Raw genomic sequence first — 12,476 nt, 5'->3', positions numbered from 1 at the left:
AATGGTGGTTGCTATTAGCACTGACATTGCTGGGATCATCTTTGGTATTGCTTCTGATGTGATTGACTGATGGGGTCTGCTGCGATAAAGGACAGAGAGAAAGGCAGCCAGATACATTTTAACAAGATCCAAACAATATGAGTATAATTCTGGCTTTCTCCAATCGTCTTTATTTTTTGCAGTACTGGGGATGGAACCCAGAGAAATTCTACCTCTGAGCTACACCCCCAGTCCGATTTTTATATTCTTAATTTTAAAACAGGGTCTCACTGAGTTGCAAAGCCTCACACTAAGTAGCTGAGGCTGTCTGTGAAATGTGGTCCTCCTGTCTCAGCCTCCGAAATGCTGGGATTAACAACCGTGCGCCACCACGCCCAGCTGCTATTGTCTTCGTTATTTTATTTTGGTGATACTGGCGACTAAACCTAGGGGGGGATTCTATCTCTGAATTGTACCCCCAGTCATATAAATATATATAATATATATTCATAATATACATATATATATATACATATACTTTTTTTTTTTTTTTTTTTGCAATAGGGTCTTGCTCAGTTACTGTGTACTGTCTTTAAACCTGCTCCTGTCTCAGCCTCCAGTGTGCTGGAATTACAGGTTGCGTGCCACTATGCCCGAGCAGCTTTTTCCCTTCTCACCGTGAGATGCTAGACATGTTACTACACTCTCTGAGTCTTCATGTCTTCATCTATTTAATGGGCACAATCTACAAATAGATATCTCAAGAAGCTTAAATTGCATTATGGGGTGCAAACCTTAACTGAGAATTTGCCACAGTTTGATGCTCCTAAAATGTGATTGATTCTTTCTGTCTTGATTGAGTTAGCTCTCCCTCCTCATATTTTTCCCCACAAACCTAATGAGACCACTGAATACTCACAACAAGAGCATGCAAACACCTTCTAACTAGCCTGCTGGTCTCCAGGCCAGCCTCCTCTACTAATCCTCCAAATGGTCAATGAAGAGAGATTCCTAAACAGCATCCCTCGCCTAAGTCAGTAAATGAAATTCTTAAAATGTGAATCTTTGAGTTGATAATTGGACTTCCTTACAGAGGATTTCAAATGCTCTGCTCAGCCCCGTGCACATCTTTCCTCTGGTCCCTCAGCAAACCCCCAGGACTCGCATCTCCAGAGGCCTCAGCTCAAATGCTCTTGTCAGTGTGTTTTGAACGTAAGATCTCATGCTGGGAAACACATGGCCATTTATTTACTATTTCACCATTTGGCGAGGCCGAGCTCATCTTTTCTAGTCCTGTTGATGGAGCAGCAGTTCAAACGCTCCCGCTTTTAGAAGAAAAAAAATTAGGACCAACGTTTTAATTTCAGTCATCATGCTGGCATTTCCTGTCCACAAAGATTAACACCCAGGGCCCGGCCCTCCTCATCCATCACTGGACATCCCTGATTAAAATGCCCTCTCGCTGGGTCCAACTCCATCTTGTTCCCTGGGCCCCTCCCCACGCCATCCTCTTGAACAACATCAATAACAACACACACGCACAGGCATTAATTTCCAGAACCTACAATAATAATAAAAAAACGAGGTCAGCCCTCTTGGAAATTAAATTGCACCTGAGAAGAATGTGTAATTACAAATGCACGAGAGAGTTCTTGGAGACATGTGAGACTGGCGCCAGGAAGGGTGATGGAGAAAGTAGGTTATAAATGGCCTTTGTCAAACTATAGAAAGGTTATAAAACTGCGACGTTTTGTGCTTAAAAAGAAAAAATCAATTTTCCATGTGAGGGAAGTGCCCTACATATTAATACAAGCCCAGAGGAGTCCCTGGCTTGTCTCTGAACATTCCCTGTCAGACAGAAGGGCACCTGGTCCCGGGGTCCTTTGGAGCCATTTGCTGATACTGGGGACTGGGTCCTATCTATCTATAGATACTCACGGATGAGCACTGGGCCTTCCTACCAGGTAACAAGAGAGGTTTGGGGCAGGACATTGGTCTCAGCTGTCCCCATTCCCCACGGATTACCTTTCGTTTTATTTTATTTATTTATTTTTTTGGTGGTACTGAGGTTCCTGGAAACCCTTCTACTTCCAGGATACACTCCCAGACCTATTTTTATCCTTTTTTTAAATTTGGGAACAGGGTCTCTTAAGCCAGTGCGGCTGGCTTTGAACCTGCGCGATCCTCCTGTCTCCACCTCCCAAGCGCGGGGATTACAAGCTTGCGCCACCACAACCAACCGACCGGCATATTTTTGTTCTTTAAATGAGTGTTTACTATATCCAGGTATTATCTGAGCCCTTTATTTGTTTTTATTTATTTAGTTTTTACAGCAAATAGGGGACTGTGGCAGGTTGATAAGGGCTACAAAAGATGTATGCCTGGCTTAAGCCCGGGAGCTTGGAACTGTGAGTGCTACTGAATGTGCTTTGTAGAGGTGGTTAAGCTAAAGATTTGGAGGTCTGTGCTGCCTTTTCCAGGTTGGTATTAATGCCATCACACATGTCCTCCTAAGAAGGGCAGAAAAAAATTATACACAGAGAGGAGAAGCCAGGTACAGGTGGAGCAGAGTCAGGCAGGGGATGGCCATGGGTAGGGTTACACATACTGGGGATGGCAGTGTAGGGCTTCTCTGGCTCGCCATATTCTGTAGCTCTTCTTGTTTTATTCTGTTTTGTTTTGTCCTACTGGGAATTGAACACAAAGGTGCTTTACCACTTAGCTATATTCTTCCTTCCTTTTCTTTCTTTCTTTCTTTCTTTCTTTCTTTCTTTCTTTCTTTCTTTCTTTCTTTCTTTCTTTTTTTAAGACAGGGTCTTAATTGCCTCCTGGCAAAACACTTCACCCTCTGTTACTTGCTGATGGATACCCAGGCTTAGAGAGTTGCAGTAAGACAGGCAGGTCTTCTAGGTGACCCCATCTCTTGACTTTGGAACTGAGGCCGGCAGTGTTGAATTGTGTGACCCCCAAGTACCTCAGCACAGGAAGGAGCACACAGAGCCAGAGCCCTCCAGCCTTGCCTCTGGGTTCTGTACTCCCACGTTTATCACCCTCTACATTAAAGCATTTATCTCATAAGGAAAAACTCAGAGTTCCAGTCTCTTCCCCCAAGATGATTTGCCATTGAGAACTGAGGTTCAGGAAGGTGATCAAACTTGATTAATATTGCACAGAAAATTAAAGACAGAGTTAGAATTATGCCTAGATTTGATGTAGGAGCGTGGGAGCAGCTCTCTGAGTAAGGGAAGTGGATTTATTAGTCACTCTCAGTAGGATCCTTCCTTCATCCTCCATGAGCATCATGTCCCATGTCCGAGGGGCAGGAGAACAAGTAGATCTCACCATGCCATTGTTGATTATTCTGTGTACATTACTTCAAATTCTGTGTACATTACATTGCTTATCATCTGTCTATCCACCAAAATATACAACATGTATGAGTATAGGAAATGTCTGGTTTGTATCACACACACACTAGTCGCAGGCACACAGTAGGTACTTGCTATTTGTTGTATGAACCTGCAGAATGCGAGACAGAATGTCAGTGTGTCTATGTATTAATTGTGAGTCTGAGCCGGGCATGGTGGCGCACACTTGTAATCCCCGCGCTTGGGAGGCGGAGACAGGAGGATCTCGCAGGTCCAAAGCCAGCCGCGCTGGTTTACGAGACCCTGTTTCCAAATAAAAAGTATAAAAAATAGGTTTGGGAGTGTAGCCTGGAGGTAGAAGGGCTTCCAGGAACCCCAGTACCACCAAAAAAAAAAAAAAAAAAAAAAATTGTGAGTCTGGATCCCAACAGCCTATTATAAGCGGTATAACCTTTGGTCAGTGACTTAAAACAGTCCTATCAGCCAGGCATCAGGCATGGTAATACACACTTATAATCCTAGTACCTGGGAGGCTGAGATAGGAGGATCACAGGTTTGCAGATTGCCTTAGCATCTTATGTCGGCCATCAACAACTTAGTAAGACCTTGTTTCAAAAAAATAAAATAAAATAAAATAAAATAAAATAAAATAAAATAAAATAAAATAGGGCTGAGTGTAGTAGTTCTGTGATTATTGTGTGGGTAAATAAGAGCCAGCTGCAAAGAGAGTTCCTGATGGCTCTGCTAACATTTGTAGAGTCCCTGCCCTCACTTATTATACTGGGCTTGGCCTATGTGACCAGTAGCATGGGGCAGGGGAGATGGAGAGTGGCTTCTGAGATTAGGCTATAAAAGAATGAGCTTGCTTTATCTCCTGCTTTCTCTCTCAGCTCTCACTTGCTCCACTGAAAGCCAGACACTATGCTTTCTGAGCCCCGAGGAGTCCCATGTGGTGAGTTATGGAAACCCTTGGCAGCAACCAGGGGCCAGGGCTGCCAACAGCACACGCATGGGCTTGGCAGTGAATCTCCAGCCTCATCTAGCCTGTTCAATGACCACTGCAGCCCCAGCATACGTCCTGACTGCAGCCTCAAAGTGGCCAAAACTGCACAGCTAAGCCGCTCTTGATTTTTTGACCCTACCAAATTGCGTGACACAATAAATAATTTTGTTCTAAGCTTCTCAATTTGGGGATAATTTATTACATGACAATAATCAATCAATAAATCAAGATAAATTTATTGAGTATGTAACACAGTGAGCAGCAAATGGTAGCTGCGGTTTTGAGTGTCTTTTCTTTCTTTTTCTTTTTTCTTTCTTGTTACTGGGTATTAACCCAGGGGCATTCTACCTCCAAGCTACATTCCCAACCCTTTTTATTTGTTTGTTTATTTATTTGTTTGTTTATTTTTGGAACAGGGCCTTTTTAAGTTGTATAGAGCCTTCTTAAGTTGCCGAGGCTGGTTTCAAACCTGCAAACCTCCTGTCTCAGCCTCCCAAGTACTGGAATTACAGTTGTCTCCAAATCTGGCTAGTTATGAGTGTTTTTAGAGTTTAGAATTTAGCTTTCTCACCTTCCCCTAGATTGGGTGATCTTTTTTTGTTTGTTTCTATATGTGAGAGAAAAATATGCAATGCTTGGTTTTCAGTATCTGGGCTATTTTGTCTAACATAATGACTTTCTTTTCCTGCAAATGACATGATTTAATTCTTCTCTATGGCTGAATAGTACTCCATTGTGTCTGTATGCCTTTGTTTATCCATTCATTATTGATGGGAAGAATCAAAGTTTTGTTGTTGTTTTAATGATTTTTATCATTTTTTGTTGTTTTCAGTTACATTGATTTTCTTGTTTTTGGGGGGGTGCTTAGTTCGTCCTCTTTTCTTAGTTTCTTGAAATAGGAGTTGGTTGATTTCAGACTTCCTCTTTATTTATGCGTGCATTTAGGGCTATATATTGAATATAAAGCCATTGGTACATTAAAGGATATAAAAGATGTTATGGGGATATTTCAGTAAAAGATAAATTATCTGTGCCCTATACATTTTAATGTATCTTATTTTTATTTTAGTTCAGTGAATTTTTTTATTTCACTGATATTTTTTCTTTAACTGATTAGTTACTTCTAAATAGTCAACAGCAAACTTCTATGTTGTTTAGTTTCCAAGCACATAGATATTTTTCTGTTATCTCTTAGAGAATGAGGGTTTGGATCCCAACAAAATTCCAATGTTGAAATCCTGACTTTCAATGTGGTATTATTTTCACTTGGGGCTGTTGAGAGGTGATTAGCTCATGGAGAGGAACCCTCAGAAACGGTATTAGTACCCTTAGAAGGAAAGGAAACCAGAGCTCCCTCTCTCACACACAGATGAAGACACAGTGAGAAGACAATTCAAGGAGAGAGAGCCAAATTGACCAGGCATTAATCTCACAATTCTGGCCTCCAGGGGTACGAGACATAAATGCCTATTGTCTAACCTCCAAAGTCTCTGGTATTTTATTATGGTACCCTGAGTGGACAAAGGCATTCTATGTTCTTGTTTTGTAGTTTGATCCTCTTGTCATTGAAGAGCACACTCTGTACAACATAAATTCTTTAAATTTATTGAAACTTTTTTCAGGGCCCAGGATATAGTCCACTGTGGTGTGTGTTCTGCACACACTAGACAATATGTATTCTATTTTCATTAGGCATAGGGTTCTATAGTTGTCAACTAGAGCTCTTGTTTGATAATTGTATTGAACTCTTTTACAATGATGCTAATTTTCTGTCCAGTTGTTCTATCAGATGTTTAGGGAGAGATCCTGCAGTGTTCAAACATAATTAGGAGTTTCGTGTGTGTGTGTGTGTGTGTGTGTGTGTGTGTGTGTGTGTGTGTGTGATTGGAATTGAACTCAAGGGAATTATACCTCTGAGCTACAGCCCACAGACCTTTTGTATTTTTATTTTGAAATAGGGTCTCACTAGGTTTCTGAGAGTCTCACTGTGTTGCTGAAGCTGTCACTGAATCTGTGATCCTCCTGTCTCTGCCTCGCAAATACTGGAATTACAGGTGTGTGCAACCATGTCCAGTGGTTACTTTATCTAATATTAATATAGTTACTACTCTTTTTGTTTTGAGTGTATTTTTCTATTTTCCCTCAAACTGCCTATATTATTATGTGTGAAACCAAAAACTAATTATTATTTGTACTGGGGATTGAACCTAGGGGCATTTTACTCCTGAGCTATACCCCATAGCCCTATTTCATTGTTTATTTGGAAGTACAGTTTCACTTAGTTGCTGAGGTTGGCTTCAAACCTGGATCCTCCTATCTCAGCCTCCCAAGTCCTGGGATAATAAGTATATACCATCATAACCAGCTAAACAAATTCCTTATAGATAGGATACAATTGGGAGATGCTTTTTAAATCTACCCTACCAATTTCTATCATGTAATTTGTGTGATTAGATCATGTACACTTAATGTAATAATTGATATGCTAATGCTTATGCATATTCTGCTTTCTGGTTAAATTTTTTGATTTCTGATTTTTTTCCCTGCTTTTTACTTAAACACTTGTTAGAGTTCAAATTTGATTTATCTGTGTTTTTTTTTTTTTCTTTTTTCTTTTGTGGGTCTGAGGATGGAACCCAGGGGCATTTGACCTCCGAGCTACACGCCCTGCCCTATTTTTGTATTCTTTATTTTGAAACAGGGTCTCACTGAGTTGCAGAGGGCCTCACTAAGTAGCTGAGGCTGTCCGCGACCCACGATCTTCCGGTCTCAGTCTCCCGAATGCTGGGATTACAAGCGTGCGCCACCACGCCCGGCTCTATCTGTCGTTTTAAGTACATCTAGCTACTGCTGCTATCATTTCTCCAGTCTAGTACAGTAACCTTGTCTTCCTTTATGCTTGATGCCCCTAATCTCCTCTTCCATACAATGTCATTATTCACTATTCTTCTAAAACATGGCGAACCATTCCATTTCAGAGAGTGCTACCATTCCATTTCAGACAGTGCTATCATTTTTGGTTCTAATTATCCAGCATAATGTAGAAAAATCAAGAGGAGGAGGGTCTAGCATATCTACCCATATTTTTGCCATGTTCTTTCTTCCTTTCCAATGCTCCAAGATTACTTCTTTTACCATTTCCTTTCTGTTTAAAGAACTTCTATCTATAGCCACTTATTTAAATAAAATCTGCTGGTCACAAAATTTCTTAGTTTTCCTTAATCAGAGAACATCTTAATTTCTTTTACATTCCTAAAGGATATTTTAATTGGACATAGAATTCTTTTTTATTCACTACTTGAAAAATATACCACTTTTTCCTGGTCTCTATGGTTTCTCACAAGACTATGACTGTCACCAAAATTGTGTTTGGTCTGTAGACATGTAATTCCTCTCATTCTTCTTCCAAGATTTTTTCCTTTTATAAAAGAAAACTAAAGAAATCAGACTATGATTCTGGAGTGCATTTCTTTGTTTTCATCCTGTTTGAAGTTTATCTTCTTGATTCTGTAGGTTTTACAAATTTGAAATTTTTTTGGTCATGATTTCTTTGAGTACCTTTTTCTTTTTTCGCTTCTTTTGGGACTCCAGTGACACAAATATTAGGGTCTTTATCTTTTTATTTTTATTTTTTTGCAAGTCTGGGGATGGAACCAGGGGCATTCTACCTCCGAGCTACACCCCCTGCCATATTTTTTATCTTTATTTTGAAACTGGGTCTCACTGAGTTGCAGAGGGCCTTACTAAGTAGCTGAGGCTGTCCGCGAACTGCGATCCTCCGGTCTCAGCCTCCCGAATGTGCGCCACCACACCTGGCTCAAATGTTTGTTTTTTTGCTTTTTTAAACAGCTTGACAAGCCCTGGAAAAAGCATTATTTTTTCAGTCTACTTTCCCTTTGATATTCAGAGTGGGTAATTTTTCTTTACCGTTAAGTGGTGATTTACTCTGTCCTCTCCATTCAGCTAATGAGACTATCAGCAGAGTTTTTACTTCACTTACTGTATTTTTCAGTTCTAAGATTTCTATTGAGTTAAACTTTATATCATCCATTTCTTTGTTGATGCTTTGTTTTTTCATTTGTTTCGAGAGGGCTTATGATTCCTTGTTGAGTGATTTTTTTTCTAAACAATGGTTATTTTAACAAATTTATCAGATAATTCAGTGATTTTGGTGTTAGAATCCTTTGCTTGTCTTTTTCACTGAATTCAACATTGTCCTGCTTCTTGGTATGTCAAATGATTCTCAATAGAAACTTGGACATTTACAACATTATGTTATCATGTTTTAACCTTGAATGTCATTCAAACCTATTTTATTTGTTTCCCTTTGACACTGTAGGGGAAGGTAATTTGTCTTTGAAAAAGGGAGACTGAAGCCCAGGTTCTCAACTTGGCCTCCTCTCCACTGACACTCAGGAGGTGAAAAAAAAATTAATCCCTCAGTGCTGTCACATGGGATGTCCCCATAGGATGTCAATGATCCCTTTCTGAGTAACAGTGGTATGTGTGCCTAGTCTCTGTCCCCTACTTGGCCTCCACTGTCAACATACTTGTCACTGCTGATCTCTGATAACTTTCTACTAGTCCTCCAGCGTAAGGGAGAAGGGGCCTCATCACTACATGTTAGGGATAGTAGCCCCTGTGGTCATCCTTGACAGTGAGTGGACCAGGAGTGGGGTGTTCACTGCAATTAACTGTAAATTAATGTTGCCATTCTCCACTTCACCTTTGCTAGCATGGGTGGGAATAGGTCCGCATTTGTCCTTTTTGTGGGGGTTTCTTGGAGTACAGCAGTTATTGTTTAAAATTTTCCTGACTTGTTAGGCTGGCCTTCTCCCAGATATCTTGGCTAGAGGAAGGCATGCTTTGGGGAAATTTTTTCTTTTTCTTTTCTTTTCTTTATTTTTGCATATGTCTATTGGCATATGTCTACTGGCTCTTTCAGACTCAAGCCTGGAATATATACGATAAAAAGAAAACTTAGGGAACTGTCCATTTTGTTTTTCCTTGGGTCTCAATGTTCCCAGCTGGTCTGCTTTTTCTTCACCTTTGTCTAAATCTCATGTTTGCTTTATATATAATGTCTAGGTTTTTTTTTTTTTTTTTTTTTTTTTTTTTTTTTTTAGTTGTATTTAGTCCTGGAATAGAGAAAAGATGTCTACTCCCCCGCAGGCTGTTTTAACACAGCCCTAAAGCTAAGAATGACTTTTATATTTAAAAAAATAGAACATGAGACAAAAAATAGAACAAATGTGACTTGAAAAGCCTAAAATATTTACTATAGAGTCTTTATACAAAAGAATTGCTGACCCGTGACTTCCACAGGAAGGCATCTGGACTTTATTCCAAGTGCAACAGGAGGGCCCGGAGGGCTGTGGGCAGAGGAATGGACTGATTTGATTTGTTACTTTGGAAGAGATTACTAAAGGTAGAGAATTCAATTATCTCTAAGCATTTTCTTAGAACTAACAAAAGGAGCCTTGAGAAGCAGGCTCTGGGAGGCCAGCAGTGGGCAGGGGAAAGAGGGCATGTCTAATAATGACCCCATGCTTTGGAGAACTCCTCCAATGCCTGAGGCTTTTCACAATTAGTAGGTGAGAGAGGGAGTCTAACTCGGGTCAGTTGGGATTCAGAGCCTCGCAGCCTGGATTCTGCTCCATTTCAGGAAGGGCCCTCAGGAAGGCTCAAAACCTGACTCCCTGAGGCTTGAAGCCCTGCAGTCCTAGTGGGAGGAAGGGGAGGAGGCTGAGGATTCCCAGTAGTTCCACCTGAGGGCCATGCCAGCCTGCTCCCTGCAGCAGTTCCCTCCTCTCTCCCCCAAACCTTCTCTTGCTCTTTCCCAGCCCAAATTTCATCACTGCCAAGCCATTTGTTTCTGTTTATAATTATGCATTCTAATGTTTATTAATTATGGAATGCAAATTGCTCCAAGTGAAAAATTTGTAATGAGCTGTTCCATCACCCCACCCCCAGGTCTAGAAGGTGGGCCAGCTGTTCTGATCAGGGAAGGAAAACAACCAAATTAGCATCAGAATAGCTTTTCTTGGAGCCTGAGTGAATTCTAGGGTCAATCTGGGCTGGGGGGTTCCTCAAGGTGCCAGAGGAGGAGCCCTACCCTTCCCAGGCCCTGAGGGCCCTCAGTGTGGCACTTTCCTTTCTTTTTACAACCCTGGGCCACAGAGGGAGGGTGGATTAATCAGAAAAACTCCAGCTGGGACCCAGCTTCTCCCTTTCTATGAAACCCTGAGCTAGTCTCTGGGCTTCCCTGAACTTCACTCTCTTCAAAATAATAAGGAAGCTGCCCTCACAAGAAAATGTGATGCTGGAGATCATAAATTTGGCTGGTCCTTCATTAATCCCTGGGGAGGGCTCTCAGGGAGCAGAGTTCCAGTCTACCTGGCCTTGCTCTCTAACTGGCTAGGTGGCTTCAGGCCTTGACACTGGCTGGACTCTGCACCTACCTTCTCTGCTATTAAACAAAGATTTTGTGGAGTAGGGAGTTGAAAACATCTGGTGTTCCGTGCCCCTTTATTGGTCAAAGCAGTTATGAGCTGAGAAAAGGGGAGGAGCAGCTCTATACTCGTTGAAAGGAAAATAGGAAATTTTCTCAGATTTGATGGATCGTGTTCTAATATTCATGAGGATGCTCTAACCCAGTTTAAGTCTTCCTCCCAGGGCTCTGCAAATGTTTGATTCCACTAGAGCAGGCATACTAACTAACAGGGCTATCTCCTGGTAACAGCTCTCCTCCTAACCATGGTGTGCCGCCTAAGATCATGGAGAAGATTAAATGAGACGTTCAAAACAAAGGATAAAGGATGCACTCGACTGGTAGTCAGGAAGCCTGACTAGCTCCTCCAGATGTGTCCTGGCTTGAGCTGCCTCCACTGGTGAGAGCAACTCCTTCCTCCCCAGGCTTGTGAGAAGACCAAGCAAGATCCCACACCCCAACACATAGCAAGTGCTCATAAAATGTTCCTGTGGCAGTTATCTGGCTACTTTCTCCGGATAAAGAAACACATTCTGGAAGGAACATAAGGAGACCTCATGCAGGGAGAGGGCAAGAGGCCATATGCCCAGCCACAACAAGCTTTCATTCTTCGTAGCAATATTAAGACCCATATCCATCTGACCACCTTGCAGAGGAGGAAACCAAAGCTCAGAGAGACCAAGTGACCCACCTGAGGTCACACAGGAAGCCAGAGGCAAACTGAACCCACCACTAAAGGTCCCCAGAGTGCACACACATGCTTTCTCTTCTCATCCACATGGAGACGACCTGTTTGTGATGTCACATTGCTTCAGAATGGTGAGTACTACACAGAGATTCTGAGACTTTTCTAGGAAAAGCCTTCTGATGGGTTATGAGCAGCCTCAGAAATTTAGGAACAGAGAGGTTGCAGGCTTGTATGTGTAGATCAGAAATAATATTTCAGAAAAAAAAAAGAAAGAGGTAGGAAAAGAAGCAAAGAAAGAGAATGAAATGGATATTTCTTGAGCACCTACCATATGCTTGGCATTTTCCTAAAAGTCAGGGGTGCCTCTGAGATGATACCCATTTTACTGGCAGGGTTATGGAAGATCACACAAACTAGGCAAAGGTTGCTGAATTTTCAAGATGAATCATTGCTTTGATGCGAGTTGCTGAGGGCCTGGTTCTCATCCCTGGAGGCCTCTAGTGTACTGCCTGGAATGGGAATTAGTGGGAAATTCTGCCAGCACCCTCCCCCAGCCTCAGTCTGTCACCAAGGCCGGCTAGCCCAGCTGTTAATGCAGACATTGATTTGGACAACCAAGCCAGCCTGGAGACCATAATTGCTGGAATGCTAATCAATGCGTGCTAGGTCAGCTGCACCTCGATATGGCTGGACATTGGTGCCAACAAGGAGGCAAGGGGTGGGCACACAGAAGACTCCAGGCATCAGTAGTCCTGGGAGGTGTAGGACAGGAGCTGCAGTCCCCACCAGGGGTGCCTGGGCCTCGAAATGGAGGAATCAGAGCTTGCTTGGGCTCCCAGAGCAGCTCCCAGCACAGAGCCCACACCACCATCCTGTCTTACCTACCCCTTTGCCTGGGTCTGGAAGCCACTTAGGCACTGCCAAACAGTGCCTGTTCTCTGCATGTCC

The 12,476-nt window shown here is 42.1% G+C and overlaps 1 protein-coding gene across 5 annotated transcripts in view; it reads right to left on the bottom strand.

Moving 5' to 3' along the window:
• Positions 1-12,476, bottom strand: part of ASTN2 (astrotactin 2) — a gene marked incomplete at both ends in the record, with an annotated part of 976,717 nt that overhangs the window by 361,199 nt on the left and 603,042 nt on the right. The gene's annotated exons all lie outside the window — the stretch shown is intronic.

This window comes from Muscardinus avellanarius (genome assembly GCF_963383645.1).
Source record: "Muscardinus avellanarius genome assembly, chromosome: 13".
NCBI lineage: Eukaryota > Metazoa > Chordata > Mammalia > Rodentia > Gliridae > Muscardinus > Muscardinus avellanarius.
Note: the sequence above shows the minus strand (reverse complement) of the source record. Positions and strands in the feature narration are given on the sequence as shown.